This window comes from Cavia porcellus, unplaced genomic scaffold (assembly GCF_034190915.1).
Source record: "Cavia porcellus strain 051 isolate PalLab524CR breed Dunkin Hartley unplaced genomic scaffold, mCavPor4.1 scaffold_15, whole genome shotgun sequence".
Taxonomy (NCBI): domain Eukaryota; kingdom Metazoa; phylum Chordata; class Mammalia; order Rodentia; family Caviidae; genus Cavia; species Cavia porcellus.
This window is the reverse complement of record NW_026947498.1, coordinates 55,799,072-55,812,936: the sequence shown is the minus strand read 5'-3', so window position 1 is coordinate 55,812,936 and position 13,865 is coordinate 55,799,072.

The following is a 13,865-nucleotide window of genomic DNA, read 5'->3' as shown; positions in this document are numbered from 1 at the left end:
AAACAGAGCAAGCCCAAATAAATAACCTTATGAAAAATCTTAAGATACTTGGATAACCACAACAAAACAAACCCAATCCAAAATTAAGGAGTGAATTATAAAGATAAGAATGGAAGCTAATAAAATTGATATTTTAAAAAAACTGTAAAACAAATCAATGAAGAACTAGTTCTTCAAAAGAATAAGTAAAATAGACAAGCACTTAACACAACTCACGAAGAGAGAGGTCTTTTTATACACTGATCCCCATTTATATTCTTTTTCCTCATGTGTTTCATAAGTATTTCCAATTTCCAGTTGTGCAGACATAATGCCTCCATACTATATGGCCCAGCCCCCAAGCTGTTCTTTATTAACCCCAATCATGTTCTTAAAGGCTCTTCTTGAGCCTCTACCATGCCCATCTTCCCAGGTGATTCTCTTTCCCTAATCTGGCTAGATGTTCTACTTCAGAGGCATATTTGAATCCAGGACACACACACCTTAATGTAAGTCAGTTAGCAAAATTGTGCCAAGAACTATCCTTATCATTTTCTCATTAAAGTTCATTTGGTTTCCATCATAATCCTATGAAATAAAGATAATTATCCTTGCCCAAGAAAACTGAAGCTCAGAAGACTTGAGTAATCTCCCTTAGATCATATAGCTGAGCAATATATGCATTTTCCAGATGTTAGACTATACATCTTTCTTACCTAAATTCTCCATAGAATTGAGATTTTCTTTTGATATTTGAGCCACAATCTGTTAGCAAATCTAAACTTCAAAAATGTTTCTAATTAAACAGTCACCACTATGCTATTTAATCTCAATTTCAGATGAACTCATTCCTTGCTAACATGCAAGAGATAAGCATTCATCAGTTTCATCTGTCTTATTAGACTAGATATCCCTTGAGAACCAAGCTGATATTTAGAATATAATAACCTCTCTGAGCTTTGGCATAGCATAAGCTCCCAGCCCAGAATGAAAGGATTATCTGATGGGTATCAAAAATGCTAGTTTATTGGGCAAACTACCCTATAACTGTGTCACCTCTTGCATAGGAATTATATTTTCATGTTGATTTTCACTATAACTTCAGGTAAATATGTGCTAATTTTAATTGCTCAGTAATTGGCAATGGATTCCTAATTCTTTAATGTTCTCTGCCCTGGTTTCTTTGTCAAGTAGTTAATGATGTGTAAAATAGCCAGATGTACACTTACAGCTGGCTTCTGGTAAAAACCCTTTGGCCAATCCATTCAACAAACTAAGGATCTCTTTTAAAAATCATCCAACATATTTTTACATGTATTTTTTTTTCATATCAGTTTCATAAGCCAGGATGCCCTTGTGGTCTAGATAAACCTCAATTCCCAGAAAGGATCACTTATCTTATGAGCATAGAACTTAGTTGAAAATGAAAGAAAATGCAAAGTTTGACTTTCCACAAAGTCTAAAAATGAACTCTTCAGAAAATTAAGTTCTATTCATCAGGCATTCCAACTCAAACGGTAGATTGTTGGGCTAGAAAAGTAACATCAGAAGGGTGAATATTGGATAAAGCTTGTTTAGAACAAAGCAAGTTAAATGTAAATGTAAGGTGCTATGATACATTGACAACACGTGTCACATGGAGAAATTTAAAAGAAATATTATGATGGAAGGTAATAATCAGAACACTGCTTTTCTTCACTTAAAGTTGTCAGGATGGATGAAATAAGAAGAGATTTGGAGTTTGATCTTTTCCCCTTCCAAAATGAAAAGGCAAACCTGCTTTAGTGAAAGCCTAATTTACTGAAATATGTTTTTTATGAAACTTCCAGAATATTGAAAAGGCATTTGTCATCCCAGTATCATGCAGTGTACATTATTGAGTGGTTTCTTTCTCTCTTTTGTTATCCTGCAGCAAAAGTATTTAAAGTATTGACATTTGCATTTTGATTGTAAGTCTGACAGGCATCTTTGTACTGATACAACTCATCGTTATAATTGTTGTTTTTTACAATTTCGGATACTATTAAACTTGTGCCTATCAGAGTACTTCAAAAGAAAGCATTCTGGCAGTTCCTTTAGGGACATTTCCTAATTTCATACAGTAAATCTAGAAGAATGAGTGAACACTCTCTGTAATGTCGTACTTACAAACACATGTTTTCAAGAAAAAATATCTAACAATTTTTTCCTCACCTTAGACAAAAGAGAGTATTCTGGAAATCTGGCAGTTTTTAAATGATCTGATTTGTGTCTGATCTTTATAGAACCATTTCTTACAACTTTTGCTTCCATCATTAAAAAATGAATGCAACATGAGGTTCTCATTGCTTCATTTGAGCTTTTTATTTGCAAGTCTTTCTGAATTCTACTTCTGATCAGATGCATTAACCCAAACACAAATTTTCCATTCAAAGCTCATTTCATATCACTACCTATAAAGTATCTTACATTAGACATTTTCTGCAAGCTCAATTATTAGTAGTCATATTTCCTCAAAATTGATAACAACTATGTTACATAGGGCCATAGGAAGTACATGTGTATCAACATACATGTACATGTGCATATACATATGATGAAAAGCTTGAAATACCCAGTCTGTGTCCAGATGTTCCCCTAAAACCCGATGCGGCCATAGGGTTTTTTCATAGGTGGTTGAATCCAGAATATGTAATGCTGGAATTAAGGGTGTGTGATTAGTAAATCAGTTCACTGATTTGGCACTGTTCTGGTCAGGATTAAGAGTGGAAGTGGTGCACCCATTTTAGGGTGGGTAGTTTGCATAGAATACTAGGGACAGATATAATCTCATCTCCCTTCCTTGTTGCTTTTGCTACCTGATGGGCACCATGACCTATTTTCTGCAAAGCTACTCTGTCTTGTAGCCAACCAATTGTGTACTGAGACCTCTATGAACTATAAGCTAAACCTTTTCCCCTTTAACTTTTTTTTTTCTTTAAGAGGAAAAAGAGAAAAACACAAAACAAACCAAAGCGGTGTAAGGGTACACGTAATACAGAACTACAAAAAAACAAAACAAAACAAACAAACAAAAAAAACATAACAGTAAGAAATCACCTGTTAGTAGATTACATATTATCATCTTGAAAATAGTTCCTCAAATCACAGTATCAAAGAATACAAGGTGGACATTCAAACAGGGAGACTGCAAACAGCTGTGTTCAATGATCCAAAAACATTGATATAGTCAGCTATTTAACACCCCTAAACACACTTGCTGTTATATCCGTTAGAGCTCTTTTTCTTTTTTTTTTCCCTCTCTTTTTTACAACAAAATTTACACATTTTGGATTTTATTACTCCTTAGTGCTTATTACTTTTTGGGGGGGGAAGAATACAGTCAAATATGGCAAAACAAAGCTGTCAGTCAATACCAAGGATAGACATAGCACATGGTGTAGAACAGAGTACAAGTTTATCAACAATGGTTATCAACGTTGTCCCTTGTTTCCTTAAAAAGAATTGTCTATCTCATTAGATATTATAAAGTTGGACAAAACAGTAGAGAACAAGACCAATAAAACTTAGGCATTGTAAACATTACAGGACTTCCAAAGAAGACAATAGTCAAACCAGAATGGGTATCTTAGTGAATCTTATTGTCTTCAAAGTAGTTGCCTATGTCTTCAAACTTGATACTATCATATAGAATGGAACAGAGTCTAATCAGTCAAAACAAGATCGTGGGAGTACTACAGGACTTCAAAACAAGTTAATAGGAAATCAAAAAGAGTTACTATTTATATATCCTAATTTTTTGAATTTTTTCTTTAATTAAGACAAACATAAGAAATGACTAAATAATTTTTTTAAAACAATAAGGAGGAGATTGAGATAAAACAGGACATAACAATATAACAATAGAGGTCACAGCATGACTGTTTCAACAACCTAGTACTTCACCACCTTATAACCTGACTTAATAGTAGTTACCATAGTGTCTTTTTCCTTGAAATATTTGGATAAAACTTCATATACTCTAGCTTCAAATATTTTCATATCAAGAAGCCCAGAATAAAGCCTTTCTAATTAATGAGTGAAAACTTTATAAGGCTCCTAGGCCACCTAATGGGGAATCATGATTACCACATATTTTTATATATTTGAATCATTACTTACATTAGGGAAACTATTCGGTATTCACACATGCGAGATTGATTTATTTCACTTATGAGTATGGTCTCAAGCTGTGCCCATTTATTGATAAATATCTCAATGTGATCCTTCTTTATACCTATAATACTCCATTGTATAGAAATACCACAACTTTTTTATCCATTCCTCAGTTGATGGACACTTGGGTTGTTTCCAATATCTGGTGATTACAAATTGTGCTGCTATAAACATAGGTGCACATATATCACTGTGGTATGATGCTTTCAGTTCTTCTGGGAATATGCCTAGAAGTGGAATAGCTGGAATAAATGGGATTTCCAGTCCCAACTTTTTGAGAAATCTCCAGACAGATCTCCACAAAGGCTGTACCAGTCTACACTCCCACAGTGCAGGAGAGTTCCTTTTTCCCCACAGCCTCTCCAGCATTTGTTGTCGGTTTTCTTGATCCTGGCCATTCTTTCAGGAGTGAGATGGTATCTCAGTGTGGTTTTAATTTGCATTTCTCTAATGACCAATGATGATGAGCATTTTTTCATGTATTTATTTGCCATTTGCATTTCTTCATCTGAGAATTGCATATTCATCTCAGATGCCCATTTTTGGATTGGATCTTTGAATTTTGGAGGTCTGAGTTTCTTTAATTCTTTATATGTTTTAGACAAGAGGCCCTTGTCTGAGAGAGAGTTCACTAAAATCTTTTCCCAGTCTGTGGGTTTTCTTTTCACTATGCTGGAGATTTCTTTTGACGTGCAGAAACTTTTTAATAAGAAGTGGTCCCAGTTATTGATTCTGGGAAGTATTTCCCGTGCGGTTTGAGTCCTATTCATGAATTCTTTACCTACTCCTATGTCTCCAAGGTTTCTACCTATTTTGTCTTCCAATAGATTTAGTGTTTCTGTTTTAATATTCAGATCTTTGACCCATTTAGATTTTAATTTAGTACATGGTGATAGACATGGGTCTAGCTTTAGTTTTCGGCAAATGGAGAGCCAGTTTTTCCAGCACCATTTATTAAAGAGACTGTCGTTCTTCCAGTGAACCTGCTTGGCTCCTTTATCAAAAATAAGGTGGTTGAGTGTGTTCGTAGTTGTGGTTGTATCTTCTAATCTATTCCACTGATCTTCAGCTCTGTTTTGATTCCAATACCATGTTGATTTTACTACTGTTGCTTTGTAGTATAACTTCAAGTCAGGGATTGTGATGCCTCCTGCTTTGTCTTTGCTGCTTAGAATTGCCTTTGCGATTCTAGGTCTCTTCTGGTTCCAGATGAAATTTAGGAGTGATTTCTCTAGATCTATACGGTATGTTGATGGTATTTCTATTGGGATTGCATTGAATCTGTATAACAGTTTTGGGAGAATGGCCATTTTCACAATGTTTGTTCTTCCTATCCATGAGCAAGGGATGTCTTTCCATTTTCTGAGATCATCTTCAATTTCCTTTTTCAGTGTATTATAATTTTCACTGTATAAGTCTTTCACTTCTTTCGTAAGAGTAATTCCTAAATATTTCATTTTTTTGCTTGCTAATGTGAATAGTCCAGTTTCTCTTATTTCCCTCTCTGTAATTTTGTTGTTTGTGTATAGGAATGCTATTGATTTCTGAGTATTGATTTTGTATCCAGCCACATTACTGAATTTATTTATTGTATCTAAGAGTATTTCAATGGAGTTTAGGGAGTCTTCTATGTAGAGTATCATGTCATCTGCAAACAATGATAATTTAACTTCTTCTTTTCCTATCTTTACCCCTTTTATTTCTCTTTCTTGCCTAATTGCTCTGGCTAGTACTTCCAGTACTATATTAAATAGGAGTGGTGATAAAGGACATCCTTGTCTTGTACCCGATTTTAAAGTAAAGGCTTTCAATTTTTGGCCATTTAGTATGATGCTGGCTGTTGGTTTGTCATAAATGGCCTTTATTATATTGAGGTAAAGACCATTTATTCCAATTTTCTGTAAAGTTCTTATCATGAATAAGTGTTGGACCTTATCGAAGGCTTTTTCTGCATCTATAGAGATGATCATGTGATTCTTATTTTTGGCTTTATTGATATGGTGGATTACATTTATTGATTTGCGTATGTTGAACCATCCTTGCATTCCTGGGATGAATCCCACTTGGTCATGGTGTATAATCTTCTTGATGATTTGCTGGATCCTATTTGCCAATATTTTATTGAGAATTTTTGCATCTGTGTTCATTAGGGAGATCGGTCTATAGTTCTCTTTTATAGTTGGGTCTTTCTCAGGTTTTGGTACTAGAGTAATATTTGCTTCCAGGAATGACTTAGGAAGGATTGCTTCCCTTTCAATTTCATTGAATAGTTTGAGGAGTGTCGGCATTAGGTCTTCTTTATATTTCTTGTAGAATTCTGCAGTGAATCCATCTGGGCCTGGGCTCTTCTTGGTGGGCAAGGACCCAATTACATTCTCAATTTCATTAGCAGAGATTGGGTTATTCAACAGTTTTATATCCTCTTGATCTAGCTTTGGTACTTCATATGCTTCTAAGAATCTGTCTATTTCTTCTGTGTTATCAAACTTTTGAGAGTAGAGGTTTTCGAAATAGGTGTTGATGATCCTCTGTATTTCTATTGGGTCTGTAGTGATTTCTCCTTTTTCATTTCTTATTGCATGGATTTGAGCTTTTTCTTTCCTTTTTTTAATAAGGTTGGCTAGGGGCTTATTGATTTTATTTATTCTTTCAAAGAACCAACTCTTTGATTCGTTGATTCTTTGGATTGTTTTCTTAGTCTCTATTGCATTGATTTCTGCTCTGATTTTTATAATTTCCTCTCTTCTTTTGGCTTTGGGCTTGACTTGCTCTTCTTTTTCTAGCTGTTTGAGGTGTAGCATCAAGTTATTTATTTGTACTCGTTCTGTTTTCCTGATGTGGGAACTCAGTGCAATAAATTTTCCTCTCAGAATGGCTTTCATTGCATCCCACAGATTCCGGTAAGTTGTATCTGCATTTTCATTTTCTTTTAGGTATTGTTTAATTTCTTCTTTAATTTCTTCTGTGACCCACTGATTACTCAAGAGTGTGTTATTTAGTTTCCATGTGTTTGCGGAATTTTTGCAGTATCTTTTGTCATTAATTTCTAATTTCAGAGCGCTATGATCTGATAATATGCAAGGGATGATTTCAACTCTTTTGCATTTGCTTAAATATGTTCTGTGAGCTAATATATGGTCTATTTTAGAAAATGATCCATCTACTGCTGAGAAGAATGTGTATTCTGATGTTGTTGGGTGGAACATTCTGTATATGTCTATCAAACCCATTTGTTCACAGGTGTGATTCAGTTCTGTTATTTCTTTGCTCATTTTCTGTCTGGTTGATCTGTCCCTTGGTGTCAGTGGTGTATTAAGGTCTCCTGCTACAATTGTGTTACTGATAATTTGAGTTTTCATTTCTGTTAATAATTGTTTTATATAACTGGGTGCTCTGGAGTTTGGTGCGTATATATTTAAGATAGTTATCTCTTCCTCTTGGAGTTTTCCCCTTACGAGTATGTAGTGACCTTCTTTGTCCTTTATGGTCATTGTTGGTTTAAAGTTCACGTTGTCTGCAAACAGAATGGCTACTCCTGCCTTTTTTTGGATTCCTGCTGCATGAAGAATTGTTTTCCATCCTTTGACTTTCAGTCTGTGAGTATCTTTCTGGGTTAGATGGGTTTCCTGTAAACAGCATATGGTTGGATTTTGTTTCTTGATCCATTCTGCTAGTCTGTTTCTTTTGATTGGTGCATTGAGACCATTTACATTAATGGTTATTACTGTTAAATGCTGGTTAATTGTAGGAATGTTATCTCTCTGCTGTTGCATCTTTATCTTTCTGTTCTGTTTAATTATTTGCTTTGCTTAGTGGTTTTTTCCTTTGTGTATCTAAACTGTCTTTCAATATTTTTTGCAGGGTTGGTTTGGTGTTCATGAAGTTCTTCAGCTGTTCTTTGTCATGGAAGTATCGTATTGCACCATCTATTTTGAATGATAGTTTTGCAGGATATATCAGTCTAGGTTGGAAATCATTTTGCTTTAGGATCTGGAATACTTCACTCCATGCTCTTCTTGACTTTATCGTTTGTGCTGAGAAGTCTGCTGTGATTCTGATAGGTTTTCCTTTATAAGTGATCTGTCTTTTCTCTCTGACAGCTTTTAATAATCTATTCTTGTGTTGGATTTCTGGGATGGTGATTATTATATGTCTGGGTGTAGTTTTATTTTGGTTATGACTGTTTGGAGTTCTATATGCCTCACTGATCCTGATGTCAGTTTCTGATCTCATGCTTGGGAAATTTTCAGCTATTACTTCTCTAAATATCCTCCTGACATCCTTCATGTTGTCTCCCTCTCTTTCATTAATCCCTATCATTCTTATGTTATACTTCTTTGCATCGTCTTGCAGTTGTTGAATTGTTGTTTCCTGATTCCTTGTTATTTTCAAAAGATCTTTCCTTTCCTGTTCACTAGCTGCAATCCTGTCTTCAAGGTCTGAAATTCTATCTTCACTTTCATTAAGGCGGTTTTTACAACTTTCAGTGGAGTTTTTTATTTCCTGTATATCTCTGTGCATCTGCATTATGTATTCTGTTTGTTTCTTATATTGCTCGTCTAGGGATTCTATCTTTTTGTTTAGTTCCTCCAATTTTTTATCTGTGTTTTCTTTAGATATATTTAGAATCTCTTTCATTTCTTTTATCATTTCTTCTTTTATCTGGGAGATTATTTTGAGTTTGAATTTCTTTAAAGCTTCCTGGAGTTGCTTGTCAATTTCAGTGGCTATAGTGTCCAATATATGAGGTAGATGGGATATATTTTCTTCTATATACATCGCTCCTAGGGTTTCTTGAGATGGGCTGGAGGTTTGAGGTTGTAATTTGGTCTTTCGTTTTGTCATTTTCCTATATTTCTGTGTTTCAAGTGTTATTTGAAAGCTTCCTCAGGATCTGTTGAAAATCCCCTTCTATGTTTGGAGCTACTGAGACTCTGGCGCCGCGCTACCCCAAGCCATTGGGCCTACAGAACCAGTGGCCCTCCTCTGCCTGCTCAGAACTCCGCAGCTCCAGACAAGCTGGGCCTCAGGGACACTGTGCGCCCACCTGCCCCTTGGAAGCTCCACAGTTCTTCAATCGCAGCTGGGTTAGGGTACTCACCACAGGCCGCAGTGCTTCAGGAACCTGTGGGCCCTCCTTGGTTGCAGAGATATCCACAGTCCTCCAGACAAAGGAAGGGCCTTCTGCAGGCACTCCGGCTCCACCCAGCAGCTAAACAGGCTGGGTTAGGCTGGTAGTGTGGGCCAGCCCACCTGTCGGGAGCTCAGCAGGTCTCCAAGTGAAGCCGGAATGGGGAGGCTGATGTGGAAGCCTCAAACCCACCTCTCCCCTTCACTGCACCTGGAAGCCTGGGGGAACTCCAGCAGTCTGGGCGGAGATATCCAGAGTCCTCCAGACACGCAGAGAGGCTGGTGAGGGCACCCCAGATCTGCTCAGCTCCTCCTCTCTTTCCCCTTTAACTTGAGATGTTGGGTATTATGTGTCAGCAATGAGAGAAAAATAAGTAAAACACCTTGTTGAACCTAATTATCTGTGTGCTTCAACACAAAAAAAAAAACTGGACACAAATAAAATGGGATGGAACATTTTGAGTAAGGTGTTTTTTGGGCAATGGATAGCAGTCCACTGTTAAGATCATATCTAATGGCTAATTATACATGGCCCCACTGCTACATCTCATGTTACATCCCTGTAAAATGCACCTGAGATCTTCACTGGAAGGTATATGTATGAAGAAATTTGATGTTTTAGGATGAAATCTACTGACATGGGTTATAAAATGTTATTAATGGGCATCTCCATTATCAAACACATTTCCAGGGATATATTTCCCGAATCTTAGTAGCATTAGTTAATTGAGGGGGCTTGTCAGTTTAGAAAACAAGACATGCAGCAAAGCTTTAAACTTGATCACGTATTCAGGTTTTATTTTTCAACGTATTTTCTGTATTCAATCTGTCTCTTCAATCTGAAATATTAGGATGCAGTTCTTATCACTTGGGTTTTTTCAGCAAGGGCTGGTTTTATTGTTCAAACTGTCTGAAATCTTAGGAGTTAATGAATGCTCCCAACCCTGATGGTGAATCTTCAAAGAACAGAGGTTATCAGGACCATGCTTAGTCACTGTGCTTCTCAGGAATTTCATCAAATTCTCATGTAAATAGTCATTCAGTGGCAAGCACCAGTAGCCCACTGCTGTGCTTACATGACTTTGAAGGTAGGTGGGGTACTGGAGGTAGGTGGGGTACTCTACCACTGAGCTTCAACCCCAGGCTTTGCATGGCTTTCTTTAGTGGATTATAAATCTAGACTCTAACATAGTTGGATAATAATGTTGGACCCTTGATTTGGAGTAACTGGTGAAATAGCATGAACTACTACCCCACTTTTCTACATCAACTGTAAAGAAACTATAGAAAGAGACCAAAACAAAGTAGAGATAACAAGATCTAGCAAAATACTCTGAGTAGCTCTCCAAAGAGTGAAGATATTAGTTGCAGACCAGTGGTGGCAAACCTATGGCACATGAGTTACTGTATTTTTCTTTAAAGCAAAAGATGCTAATGTATGAGTTGTTTTTTTCTGAACTAAAACCTCAATGTTCAGATTTAATTGCAGTGTTGATACTTTGTGATAAATAAGTAGAGTTTAGCTTGCAATTTGGAATTCAGCCTCTAAAACTTTTGCAATCACTGCTCTGAACTATGGAATAGAAGGGTGGGAAGAACAGAAATGTGTGAGAGCAGCCCTGAAGTGGAGCTATTAAGAGGTGATAGTGAGAAGAAAAGAAGTTAGGAGAAAGCTTAAATTCTGTCCTTACCCTCTCCTCTTGCATTCTTTAAAACATTCATTGCTTAAACTTTCTGCTCAAATATTACCCAAGTTGAAGATTACTTGTATTAGTGACCAATAGCAGGCTAGCATGTAGTCATGAAGAGTGCAAATTTGCTAATATTAATTGCAGGATTACCAGCTGCCCTCAACCTGAGGGAGTATGGAACAAAGTGAGCATCAGATCAGCAGTTCTACCTGCCTGACTGTGCCCGATAGGAACTGTTACACAACTGTAATGGAGCTGGTTAGAAATTATGGAAATAACTTGATTGGGAAATGACTGGGAAAATGTACTGAGAATAAACAGATATTTTACATGTTGACCCAGGACTACCAAAAGTAAGCATCCCAAGGAGAGGTGGAAGATGTTAACTCATAAAAACTAAGCCCAGAAATGGCAGGAATACTTTTATCTCATTTTCTTTATTAATGAAAGTCTCTCTAGATGCAGTTTGGGAGGAAAATTGATAGGAGTGTGATTACAAGGACGTGTAGTTTACACTGGGTCCACCATGAGAAACTTCTTTTCAGGCTAGTAAGTTGCAAATCTTCAATTTAATATCACATGTCCTTTAACCACCAGACTTTCCTTTTAATTATGCTGTCATTATCACCATCACCAGCCTCATACCTAACATTTGCTGAGTGTTTTTTATGTGCTAGGACATTTTTAAAAAAGTAGTATATTACCTCATGTAGTCCTTCCAAAACCCATTAAGATAGATTGTAGCTTTATCTCCATTTTACTGATGAAGTGCAGACATATAAGTAACCTTTCTAAGAGCTAGTGACAAGTGAATCTGAATTCAGTCAGTTTGAATCAATTTAACAAAGGCTGATAAATTTGTAAAAATAAATAAATAACTAGACAAAGGAAAGATATTTGTACTTCTTGGGGCAATAAGCTATGGAAAACTCACTAAGAAATATCTAGGCAAAAACTATTAAAAGATAAAACGATTTGGTAAGATTCATCTGTGCACATTCATTGTTCCTCCATCTTAGATGATAAGAATGATTCTTTGGGGGCTGGGGATTTAGCTCAGCGGCATAAGCACCTGCCTTGCAAGCAGGCAGTCATGAGTTTGATCCCCGGTACTGATAAAAAGGAAAAAGACAAAAAAAAAAAAAGAATGATTCTTCATGTTACTGAGAGAACACTGCTCTTAGTAACTAGCATGTAGTACCCAACACTCATAACTTTAAGGAGGAAAGGTTTATCTTAGCTCAGTTTGTAGATATTTCAGTTCACAGTTTTCTGGTTCCAAGTCAGGCAGTATGGCAGATGAGAATGGCACAGGAGAATTATTCGTTGCATGGCAAGCAGGAAGCAGACAGACATCAAGGGAGGAGAGTGGGAGACAGACCCTCCCAGACCACCTTGGGACTCACCTTGGGAGGTATATCTTCACCTCCCAACATCACTTTAGCTAGAAATTCATCAGCAAACTAATCCACTGATGATTACTATAACTCTGTGACCCAATCACTTCTCCAAAGCCCCACATATGAATGTAATAAGCTTTAGAGAGACATCTGCATATGAACTATATTTCATGAGAAATTTATGTCCTGTTGCTAGGTTATAAAGTGCAGGGCACAGATTTCTTCCAAAATCTATTGTTTCTCAACTGCTTTGAACTTAGAATAATCAATGTACCAATACAGCGCATTTGGGAGAGAATTGTTTTAATTCTTTTCGTATGATAAAATCCCAGTCCTATCACAGACAAACACTTAGGCTAGGACATTGTAAGCTCTCAGAAGATTGCTTCAGTGTGTGGAAAAAAATGTCTACTCCCATTTCAGTGAAAGATTAACATTCCTACAGTCGTTCAATCTATGTAAATTCAGTATGACTCATAAGGGTACATCTACAGCACCACCAGTAATGCTTGGGAAAGAGATTAAAAGCATGTAGTGGTCATCTGAAGAACCTCAAATTAATAATTAGGTGTGGCCTACATGGACTCCACCAGCAGAATACCATTCTGAGATCACAGTGAAGAACCTTTTTTTTTTTTTTATTTAAATTTTATTTAAGAGGAAAAAGAGAAAAACACAAAACAAAACAAAGCGGTGTAAGGGTACACGTAATATAGAACTACAAAAAAAAAAGTAAGAAATCACCTGTTAATAGATTACATATTATCATCTTAGAAATAGTTGCTCAAATCACAGTATCAAAGAATACAAAGTGGATATTCAAACAGAGAGACTGCCTAATGGATAAGGCATCAGCCTCCGAAGAACCTTTCAAAGGCAAAATAGCTCATTTGGAGCCAAGAATAGGAATGTGAAGGAAGCAATACTTACCTGCACATTATTTATCCCTCATTGTGAATCTTAGTTCACCACATAATAATTGAGTTCACTGACAGAAAATAAAAGAGATAAATGAATAAAACAAAATCTTTACCACTGAGATTTCACCACAAAAGGACAGGACCATGGATATGACATCCCAGGAAGCAGCAGGAACAGGCTTTGGAGCTTGAAGACCTAAGCCTAATTGTAAAAGAGCTGACTTAAAACCTAAACAGTCTCCGCAAGTTTCAATGTGAAAACTTCAAACCATTTCCTCATCTGTAAAACAGAATACTAAAACCTGACAAGAAAGATTAAATGAGAAAACATACAAAAAATATTTAGTTGTTTCCAATGTTATAGATTGCTAAATAAATGGTAGCTACTATTATCATAAATTGTATTACTTTATGGAAATAAACTTCTTATTTAGGGAGACAAAGAATGGATCTAATTAAATCTAAAATATTGAAGCAAGAGAAAATAGGATAGCTTTGCCAGTGGCAGTGTACCAGAGCATTTTAGAAAAGACAATCTGATTAATTCTCTG